Source organism: Elephantulus edwardii, unplaced genomic scaffold (genome assembly GCF_000299155.1).
Source record: "Elephantulus edwardii isolate Elephantulus edwardi_28Jun2011 unplaced genomic scaffold, EleEdw1.0 scaffold00213, whole genome shotgun sequence".
Lineage (NCBI taxonomy): Eukaryota > Metazoa > Chordata > Mammalia > Macroscelidea > Macroscelididae > Elephantulus > Elephantulus edwardii.
Genome location: NW_006399963.1, coordinates 3,926,535 through 3,938,499, shown reverse-complemented (window position 1 = coordinate 3,938,499; position 11,965 = coordinate 3,926,535).

The window sequence follows — 11,965 nt, the reverse complement described above, 5'->3', positions numbered from 1 at the left end:
TACTGTTGTTTTTGGTGGTGTGGTGATAAGAATCTGTGCTGCAATCCTAAAGGTACACAGTTCAGGTCCACCAAATGCTCATGGGAGTAAGGTGGGAAGTCTCCTACCATGTACTTTACTGCCTCTGAAAACCCCCTAGAGGATCACTGATAGGTTGGTCCCAACTTGACAATAAACGTCCAGCACCACAACCCTTTCTGATAAGCAGACTAGATAGAAGTTTCTAAATTAATAGCTTCCTCCTGCCATGTGTACCATGAATTAAGCTATCCTGTTAATTATCTTTAATAGGACAATAAACTTACTGGAGCTTCACTAAAACCTGTCCACCATGGTGACCCCTCTGACTTTTGACACACTGATGGCACAGCTTTCTGCATCACAGCAACTCAAAAATACAGCAAATTGACAAACAAATACTATCCTAATTAGACCCATAACAAACAAGAGTACAGATATCAAAGCTACAAAGTAATTAGCAACATGCAGATCAATTCTTCAATAAAACAAACTGACAGATAAGTCTCACAGTTAAGGAGGCTCCATGTCCAAGTCTCAGGTACCAACTCTAAGGGAAGACTTTTCTCTTTCTGGGCTTAAAATTAAGAAAGGTGTGTGTCGGGGTCATATCCTTTCTCCATTCCTGTTCTCTCTATGAGCAGATTATTTGAGAATCTGGACTCTTTGAAGTGGCATCAAGATTGGAGGATGACTCATCAATAACCTTTGTTATGTATGTGAATGACGGAACTTTTCTTGCTGAAAGTGATGAGAACTTGAAGCACTTGTGCAGAAGGTTAAGCACTGCAGCCTTCAATATAGATTGCGTCTCAACCTCAAGTAAACAAAAATCCTTGCCACTGAACTGATAGACAATATCCTAAAAGATGGCAAAAAGTTTGAGAATGTCAACTCAAGAGACTGACTTAATCTTCTTGGATCTATAATCAGTATACTTGGTACCAGCAATCAGGAGATCAAGAGGTGTATTGTACTGGCAAAGTCAGGGACCTCTCCAATATTATTAAGGAGCAGTGATGTCAGTTTGAGGACTAAGGTGTGCCTGATTCAGACCTTGGCCTTTCAGTCATTTGCTATGCATGTGAGAGTTGAACAGTGAATAAGAATGACAGAAGAAAACATTGATGTCCTTGAAGTGAGATGTTAGAGAAGAGTGCTAAATATCTCATGGACTGCTAAAAGAACAAACAGATATATCTTCAAGACTGTGAAGCCAGAGTACTCGTTGGAGGCAAAGATGATGAAGTTTCATCTCATATACATTGGGCATGTTGCTAGGAGAGGCTATTCCTTGGAGAGGAACACCATGCTTGGGTAGGTGGAGGGTTGGTGGACCAGAAGACCCTCAACCGTATGTATTGATACAGTGACTGGAAAAGTGGCCTTGAGTGTGTCAAAAAGATTGAGGATGACGTAGGTTAGAAGGATGAATGGAAATGGAAGTCATTGTAAGGAAGTGGAAAATGCTCTTACAATGTGGTCATGGTAATCCAGATGATAAAGCAAAGGGTGTATGAGTGGTGGAATGGAAAAAAATTTACCCTGTCAGCTTCCAGTCAAAACATTAAAAAGATTTTTTAAAAAATGTGAAATAGTTGAAATTTAAAGAAGAAAAAATGTTACAAAGAAGAATGTGTTTACTGTTTGTCTTAGTTATTCTTAGAATCTGAATTCCATTAAAAATTGACACTTGATCTTTCATCAGTACTTTTTAGTTCTGATAGTGTCTTTATAGATTGTCATTTACTGTATGAGAACGTGCTCTTCTATGCATCGATTTCATAAGGGAGAATTGAAAGGAAGTGCTATTTTTCTTACTCTATTAAACACACTTTTTCTTTTCCACTAGATGGCTCATGTGCACTGCTTTGGCAGCTCAGTGGCATTTGCTTACTTGAGATTTTGATTTTGTGAATGCAGCTTTTTTTAATGTTCTCTAGCTGAGCCCTTATCTTGCAGTGTTGTAGATGTATGTGGTCACAGATTTCCCCACATTTTCTCATTATTCACTAACTTCTGGAAAGAAGCTTTTCTTTGTATTACTAGTAAAGAATGTATTACTATACTTATTGCTGTGTTAGCTGCTATTGAGTTACTCCCCTTCCTCTCACCTCCAGTTCATAGCAGTCTCCTATTTTACAGAGGAAAATTCTACAGAACAGTAGGATATTCCTGGCTATAGTCTCTATAGACACAGTTTCCCAGGCCTCCTTCTGTGGAATTGCTTGTTAAGTTCAAAGTAGCAACCTTTAGATTAGCAGCCAATTGCAAACTGGTACCTCCTACAGTGCCTAGGAGTTTTGTGTGGATTTTTTTTTAGAGTTTTGTTGGTTTTGTTCCAGGAGCTTTTCTGGACTTGAGTTTTCTTGACAACAATCAATATATTAAAATTTACAAATGTTACTGTGAAATGTGGTCTGATTCACAGGATGCCATATGTGTCAGAGTAAATCTGTGGCCCATAGTGTTGCCAGTAGTTGCTTTTATAAAAAAATAATTTAACTGGTACCTCTGGATGAATGGAAACCTCCAGCCTTTTAGTTAGCAGCCAAGCACTTAATTGTTTTTACTACCTGATTAGAGATTCTAACTTAATTATTTAGGAGTTGTCTCCAGCTTATGGTGCTGCCTCATAGGTTCTGAGAACTCTATTCACTAGTGTTTGCTATGACAGATTTATTGCAAGTAAATCATTGATTCTCTTCTAGCATAGTGCTGGATAGACTTGAACCACTATCAGCTACCAAGAGTATTTATTCCGTACGTAGATTCCCTCAAACTGTACCTGTTTTTTCCTAATAGTAATTTTATAGAATAGTAGTACTTTGGAAGCTTTGAGACATAAAAAGTTGCTTGATTCAGTTCAGCCTTTTGAAATATTTATTGTTTATGTATTTGATTCTATACTAGATAGTTTGGGTGACCTGGTGGCAATGAACTGTGCTGCAGTTTGAATTCACCAGTTACTTCATGGGAGGAAGTTGGACAGTCTCCTCCCCTGTGATTTACTGTCTCTGAAAACCTGCTGGAGGGTCAGCTATGAGTTAGATTCGACTTGATACATAACATAAGGCAGTGGGAGGAATTACTAGCATCAATAAAACAGATACATTTATAAATAGGAACTTGCTGTTTTAAGTAGCATAAAGCTAAAGGAAATGACTGATGCAGTGTGTTTGTAACCAATTATGTATATAGCATGAGGAGAATGTTTTCTCTTTCTATTGATGTTCTTGTCTACCATTGAGTTGTTTGCGACTAATAGTGATCAACAGCCCTATCCTGCTCTATCCTGTGCAAATATCGTTGTCTCTGACAAACCTGTCCCCATTATTCCAGTCACTTAATCAGTCCATCTCATGAGGGTCTTCCACTCTTGTGCTCCACCCTCCCAAGCATGACATTCTTCTCCAAGGGCTGTTCCCTCCTTGCAGCATGTCCAGAATATGTCAGATGAAGCTTCAGAATCTTTGCCTGCAAGGAGCAGACTGGTTTCAACCTCTCCAGGACAAAACCTTGTTCTCCTTGAACTCTCTTGTTCTTCTAACACTCCGTGGTATATTCAGTACTCTGGTGTATTCAGTACTCTTCTCCAGCACCACAGCTCAAAGGCATCAATTCTTATGTCGTCCCTAGTTATTGTCCAACTTTCTGCTGCATAGCAAGTAATTGCAAATACTGTGGCCTGGATCAGATTCACCATAATCCCCAGACTGACATTGTTGCTCTTTACTATTCTGGAGAGGTTCCTGACAGCAGACTTTCCCAATGCAATTGCTCTTTTAATTTCCTGGGTGCTGGTACCAAGAGTATTGACTGTGGAGCTAAGCAAACTGAAGCTGTTAACCATCTCAGTTTCTTCATCTATCATGATGCTGCAAATTGGCTCAGTGGTGAGAATATTTGTTTTCTTGATGTTGAGCTTCAATCCATATTGAAGGCTACAGTCCTTTACCTTCTGCAGCAAGTGCTTCAGGTCCTCCTCAGTTTCAGCAGGAAGGGTTTTATCTTCTGCATAACATAGATTGTTGATGAGTCTTCCTCCAGTCCTGATGTCACAGTCCTCCTAAACCCAGTCTCATGGATGATCTGTTCTGCATATAGATTGAAAAGGTATGGAGATAGAACACATATTTGGTGTACACCCTTCTCGATTTTGTAATAGACAGTATTTCCTTGCTCTGTTCTAAGGTCTGCCTCCTGGTCCAAGTAGAGGTTTCGCATGAGCAAAATCAAGTGTTCTGGAATTCCCATTCTTCTCAGAGTTAGCCACAATTTGTTGTGATCCAAACAGTCAAATACCTTTGCATAGTCGATGAAACACAAGAGACATTCCTCTGGTACTCTCTGCTTTCAGCCAAGATCCATCTAATATTAGCTGTAATATCCCTAGTACAAGAGCCTCTTCTAAACCTAGCCTGCACTTCTGGCAGTTCTCTGTTGATGTTTCAGTCGTTTTTGGATAATTCAGCAGAATCTTGCTTGCATATGATATTAATGATTTGATTGATACAGTATAAAAATGAAGAAAAAAATTTGCTAATTACGTATTCCTCTGCATGGTTCAAAATAGGGAAGGGCATCCACCAGGAAAGTATTCTGTCTTCATATCTTTTCAGTCTGTATGCAGAACCGATCATTGGGGACACTGGGCTGTATGAGGAGGAATGTGGCATTAGGATTGGTGGAAGATTCATCAACAACCTGTGTTATGCAGATGACACAACCCTGCTTGCTGAAACTGAGGAGGACCTGAAGCACTTGCTGCAGAAGGTCAAAGACTGCAGTGTTCTATAGGAATTGAAGTTCAACATCAAGAAAACAAAGATTCTCACCACTGGGCCAATTGGCAGCATCAGTCTGGATAGTGAAGAGATTGAGATAGTTAACAGCTTCAGTTTGCTTAGCTCCACAAGCAACATTCATGGCACCAGTAGCCAGGAAATCAAGAGACAAAATGGATGGGGAAAGTCTGCTGTCAGAGACCTCTCCTAAGTACTGAGGAGCAACGACATCAAGCTGGAAACTAAGGTGTGCCTGATCAGGGCTATAGTCTTAGCAGTTGTGTGCTATGCATTGGAGAGCTGGACATTAACTAGGGATAGAATTGATGCCTTTGTACTGTGGTGCTGGAGAAGAGTGTTTAATATACCATGGACTGCTAGGAGAAAAAAACAGGTTTATCCTGGAGAGGGTAAAGCCAGGCTGCTCTTTGGAAGCAAGAATTCTGAAGCTTCGTCTGACATACTTTGTGCATGCTGCAAGGGAGAGGAACATCATGTTTGAGAGAGTGGAGGGACGGCATAGGAGAAGGAAGACTCTTGACGAGATAGATCCATTCAGTGACTGGGGTAGTGGGAATAGATGTTTCAGAGACAGTGAGGTTGACACAAGATAGAGCAGGGATTAGGGCTCTTGTACATAGAGTTTGCTATGAATTGCAAACGACTTGACAGCACATAACAACAATAACAACATTACGTATAGTTTATGCTCATGATTGGTTATTTTGAGTTGTTAAGTTGGAAAGGGGAATTAGTAGCGAAGGAGTGCTTTTTAGATGCCTTTTTTTAAAAAAAAACAAAACAATAAAACAGTATGTTGTTGCTGCTGTTGTTATGTGCCTTCAAATTGCCTGTGACTCATAGCAATCCTGTGTACAACAGCCCCAGACCCTGCCCTATACTGTCTCAATCTTACTGTCTCTGACACCTACTGCCATAACCCCAGCCATGAATCAATCCATCTCATTGAGGGTCTTCCTCTCTTGCGCTTTCCCTTTACCCTCCCAAACATAGCCTCCCTATCCAAGGACTGGTACCTCTTTGCAACATGGCCAGAGTATGTCAGATGAAGCTTCAGAATCCTTGCTTCCAAGAACCAGCCTGATCTCACCTTTAGTCTCCAGACTGACATCATTGCTCTTCAGGACTTTAGAGAGGTCTCTGACAATAGACTTTCCCTGTGCAATTTGTCTTTTAATATCCTGGCAGCTATTACCAAGAGAGTTGGATTGTGGAGCCAAGCAAACTAAAGCTATTAACAATCTCAATCTCCAGTGCTTCAGGCCCTCCTCAATTCCAGCAATCAGGGTTGTGGCATCTGCATAACACAGATGATTGATGAGTGTACCTCCAAACCTGATGCCACATTCTTTCTCATAGAACCACACCTCCCTTATAATCTGTTCTGCATATAGATTGAAATGGTATGGAGTTAGGATATATCCCTGGAGTTAGGATGTACGCCAGGGACTCCTGGTGGCCTAGAAGCAAGAGGCTGCGCTGCAATCCAAAGGCGTGTTCATATCTTAACAAGTGCTCCATGGGAGAAGGATGAGCAGTATCCTTCTGTACTATTAACTGCTTCTGAAAACCCACTGGAGGGTCAGCAGTGGGTCTGTTCCAACTTGATGGTACCCAACAACAGGGTCTCTGTGAGTCACATTCAACTTGATGGCTCCTAAAAACAATAGCAGCAGTATATTCAGAAAGGAGAAAATTCCAAATTATAATTGATTGTGACAATTTTTTTATTGAGATTTTAATGAAAGTTTATAGAGAACTTGAATTTCCATTCATTCATTGTTGCACATTTTCCTCCCTCCCCCTCCCCCCTCCCCAGTTTGCTTTTTTTCTTTGGAAAAGAAATTCTTTCTTGGTTATACAGACCTGTCCCTCCCCCTCCCCCTAGTCCACTTTACTATGCAGCTCTTATTCTGGGTTCTTGTCATGCCAACAATATCTAATCATATTCCTTTTATACAGTTCTCTCTCTCATCTGTTTCAATGCCATGTACTTTATCCCCTCTTCTTAGTTTCCTCCCAGCCCCCCTGCCAGTCCTGTTTTATAACAGTGGCATTATGCAGTATTTGTCTTTCTGTGACTGAGATATTTCACTCAGCATAAAGTCCTCCATGGTCATCCATTTTGTATAATATTTCATTAGTTCTTTGTATTTCAGTGCTGCATAATATTCCATTTTGTGACTCTACCATAGCTTCTCTGTCCATTTGTTTGTTGATGGGTGCTTGGGTTGTTTCCAACTCTTTGCCATTGTGAACAAAGCAGCAATAAACATGGGTGTGCATGGCAATTAATTTTTTTTTAAGATATTTGGTTTTTTAAAAAAAAAAATTTTTTTTTAATTTTATTATTTTTGTGTGTGAGTGTACCGTCAAATCAGATCTGACTGGTACAGGAGGAGATTGTCCCTCCTTCCCCGGCAGAGCATCTGGTGGATTCGAACTGTGAGCCTCTGGGATTGTAGTGGCAATTAATTTTTAAAGGCATTTGCTGTTGAAAAAATGTTCTTGTCAAACTGGAGCAATAATGTCTAGTTCTCTGGCCAAATCATCTTAAAAGGAGAGCAAAATATTTTGTGAAATAGATTCATCCAAAGAAATGGTTTACACCTAATCTTGTGCTTTAGATAAAATTGAAATATGTTTTGAACCTCTTGTATCAACAAAGACTACTTTCATTGTCATGATGTACCATCAAGTCGGAACTGACCCATAGCTGATCCTCTGGCCGGTTTTCAGAGGCAGTTAATCGCAGGGAAGGAGATTTCTAACCCTTCCTCAAGAGCAGCTGGTGACCTCAAACTACTTCCCTTCAGGATTACAGTGTAGCCACTAGGCCACATTTATGATAGAAAGGATGTTGTTGTTATTATCATTATTATAACTTAAAAAAAAAGTTATGATCACAACTCATAACAAACCTGTAGGGCAGAATAGAATTGCCACATGGAACTTCCAAGGCTGTAAATCCTTACAGGAGCAAAATGTTTCATTTCTCTCTTGGAGTAGCTGGTAGGTTCGACTGCAAACCCTTTGGTTGGCACGTCAACACTTAGCCCACTCTGCCATCAGGATTTTTGTATTGTTATAACTATATAATAGCAGTTTGTTTCTTTTCCTAAAATCTTTTACAGAATCCTATAGTGCCTTTACAAGAAAAAACCTCAATAACCTAATTATAAAATGGGCATAAGACATGGAAAGACTTTTTACAGAGGAAGATACTCTGTTAGCCAACAGACATGTTGACCATCATTTCAAGAAATGCTCAGAATCACCGGCAGTAGGAGAAATTCAAATCAAAACCACAATGAGATACCATGGCACCCCAGTAGCAGTGGCAAAGCTTATTAGACCAGCAAGTAATAAATGTTGGAGTGGATGTGGAGAGATAGGAACTCTTAGACACTGTTGGTGGGATTGTAAAATGGTACAGTTACTCTGGAAGGCAGTTTGGTGTTTTCCTCAGAATGCTCAACGTAGAAATTCCATATGACCCAAGTACTTGGCTGCTTGGAATAGACCCTGAGAAAATGAGAACTGGGCACAAACAGAGGCTTGTACACCGATGTTCATAGCAGCATTATTTACCATCGCAAGAACATGGAAACAGCCCAGATGTCCAATTACAGTAGGATGCATTGAGAAATTAGGATACATTGACATGCACCATGCAGGAGCAATGATTTTGTAAATTACTAGCTAACTTGGAAGGGACTGGAGAACATTATGCTAAGTGAACTAACTCAGCTCGATAAGGAAAAATACTGTATTAGACCATTATTGTAGAAATAAAAAGTAACTAGTAAAGTGGGTATGAGGATCCAAGGGGTGGAGGGTAGGAGCAGAGAGGGTGAGGATGGGCAGGCTGGTGATGGTGGGTAATCATAGGGTTTGACAAATGGTGGATAGAAGGAGGAGTGAGTAAAGGAAATGGGAATCTGGTGTGAAAAACAATGTATATGAACTTTGTAAGTCAACCAGTGTAAAATACTAAAAAAAAACCCTAAACCCAGCAAAACCATATTGGTTATGGTCTTTATGGCCAAAGAGTATAAAATAAATAATAGTCTATCTAATGTTCTTATTCCTTGGAGAAAGACATGATGTTGGGAAGGGTGGAGGATCAGCAAAGGAGAGGAAGATCCTCAACCAGGTGGATTGATACAATGACTGCTGCAGTGGACTCTTGTGTCAGAAGCATGAGGATGGCCGCAGGATAGAACAGGATTCAGATCTTTAGTTAATAGGGTTTCTATGAGTCATGCTTGACTGAAAGGAAACAAAACAGATACTTTAAAAAGTCATATTTGAAAGGAGTACTTAGCATAATCCATGTCCAAAGACCCAGATGTTTTAATCACTGTGAATTGATTTTACTATTGTACCTAGGGTTGTCATGAACTTTGACTTAACAGGTTGACTATCTTTTACCCTCCCCAGCTTGGCTTTTGGGATAACCCCCCCAGAAGGACTTGGAGCTGTTTTCATGTTTAAAGGACTTAATACGTAGTGTTTGAAATACATTTTGTAGAGGTATCTCAAAGTTGAACAATGAATGAGGGAGACCAAAGAAGAATTAATGCCTTTGAGTTGTGTTGCTGTCAAAGAGTATTGAATATACCATGAACTGCCAAAAGAACAGCTAAATCTGTCTTGGAGGAAGTATCAGGGTGTTTCTTCATTGCAAGAATGGGGAAACTTTGTCATGTTCTTTGAATGTGTTTTAAGGAAGGGCCAGTCCTTGGAAAGAGACATCATGTTGGGAAAAGTGAACGGAGCATCAAAGAGAGGAAGACCTTCACAAGACAAATTGACAGAGAAACTGATAATATGCTTGAGCATTGTGGAGATATATGGTACAGGATAGGGCAAGGTTCAAATGTGCTCATAGGATTGCAGTGAGTCATTGCATGAATAGTACCTAACAACAACAAAACAATATGCCACTGTATTTTTTTTTTTATAAAAACCATTGCTTTAGGTGTACACTGACGTTTTTATCAGATGGTAATATCATTACCATATCATTACTCCATTTTCACAGCATTGCATAGCTTGGAAATTCCAAAGCTTTGCCACTTCTTGTTAATTCAAATAAAAAACTAGAGAAAATCTTATTCCATCTTCTGAACGAAAAGTGAGATTATTCCTTTTGCTCTAACGAGTTTTTGGCAGTAGATTTTGTTTGTTTTTTTAAACACACAATTACTAGCCATTTTTAAATCAACAGTTATATACCTAGGTGATTTTTTTAAAAATATAAGAAGCAGCAACTTTTAAACACCAAAGAATGAGCATGTTTATGAGTTGTAATTGTGATAAGACCATTGGGTAGCAATTACCTTGCTAAATCAACTTCATCTAAACTTAAATGCATAATTGTATTGTTTAGGCACTTCCTAAGGCAATACTGAGAAATCACAGTATGTTATCATTTAATGACTAACACTAGTAATTTGCAGAATTTTCTTGTTAAAGTCCATAATAAATTTGAAGGAAAAAATGAGAATTATTTTAAAATACAACTTACCTAGTTTACTGTAATTTGAAATAATTGTGAAAGTCCTCTAATCGAATCCTGCTTATATGTAAATATTTAAGCTGCCGTCATATCTTGCTAGTTGGAAATGAGGCAGGCTTCAAAAAAATAAATGTTTTTCTCTGTATTTTAATTTTCTATATCCTGTAAATTAGCAGCCCTGATGGCACAGTAACTAAAGTATTTGACTACTAACCAAAAGGTCAGGAGTTCAAATCTACTAGCCACTGCAGAAGTTCCATGTGATCATCTACTTCTAAGATTACAACCTTAGAAACCTTAGGTGGGGCAGTTCTGCTCCATCCTTTACAGTCACTGTGATCTGTGACTATATCTGTAAATAGTGTTATTTTGCTATTTTAATTTTTACTCTGATCCATAGAAAGAAATAACTTACTGTGATGCATGTGGTATCAATTATATGGCGGGGGGGGGGGGGGTTCTGTATATATGAATGCATACTGGAAACAAAAATGTCACAGATATTTATCCCTATCACAGGAATAGGTTATCTCCTTACATATTCAATTTGTATGCTGAGCAAATAATTTGATAAGCCAGACTTTATGAAGAAAAATAATAACATCAGGATTGCAGGAAGAGTCATCAGCAGCCTGCCTCATGGAGGAGATGACACAACTTTGCTTGCTGAAAGTGAAGAGGACTTTTGAAGCACTTGCTTCAGAAGATCAAAGACTTCAAAGACTACAGCCTTCAGGATGGATTTCATTTCAACATCAAAAACCACAAAAGTCTTTACCACTGGACCAACATGCAGTATCATAATAGATGTAGAAAAGATTGAGTTGTGAATGATTTCCTTTTGCTTGGATTCACACTCAACTTTCTTGGTAGCAGCAATCAGAAAATTAAAATGTACATTGTATTGGGAAAATCTGCTGTCATGGACTACACCAAATTAAACAGCAAGGATATCTGTTTAAAAACTAATATCACATGCAAGCAAGATTGTGCTGAAAATTATCCAGAAATAATGGAACAGTATGTCAACAGAGAACTGCCAGATGTGCAGGCTGGATTTAGAAGAGGTCATGGTACTAGGGATATTATACCTAATGTTAGATGGATCTTGGCAAAAAGCATAGAATACCGGAGGAATGTCTATCTGTGCTTCATTGACTATGCAAAGGTTTTTGACTGTGTGGATCACAACCATCTATGGCTGACTCTGAGAAGAATAGGAATCCCAGAACATTTTATACTTGGACCAACAGACAGTCGTCAAAACAGAGCAAGGAGATACTATGTGGTTCAGAATCAAGAAAGGGGTCTGTCAGAGATGCATTTTGTCTCCATATCTTGTCAGTCTGTATGTAGAACAGATCATCTGAGACACTGGGCTGTACGAGGAGGAATGTGGCATCAGGATTGGTAGAACATCCATCTGCATTATGCAGATGACACAACCCTGCTTACTGAAACTGAGGAGGATCTGAAGTGCTTGCTGTAGAAGTTCAAGGACTGCAGCCTTCAATGTGGATTGAAGCTCATCATCAAGAAAACAAAGATTCTCACCACTGGGCCAATTGGCAGCATCAGTATGGATGGTGAAGAGATTGAGATAGTTAACAGTTTT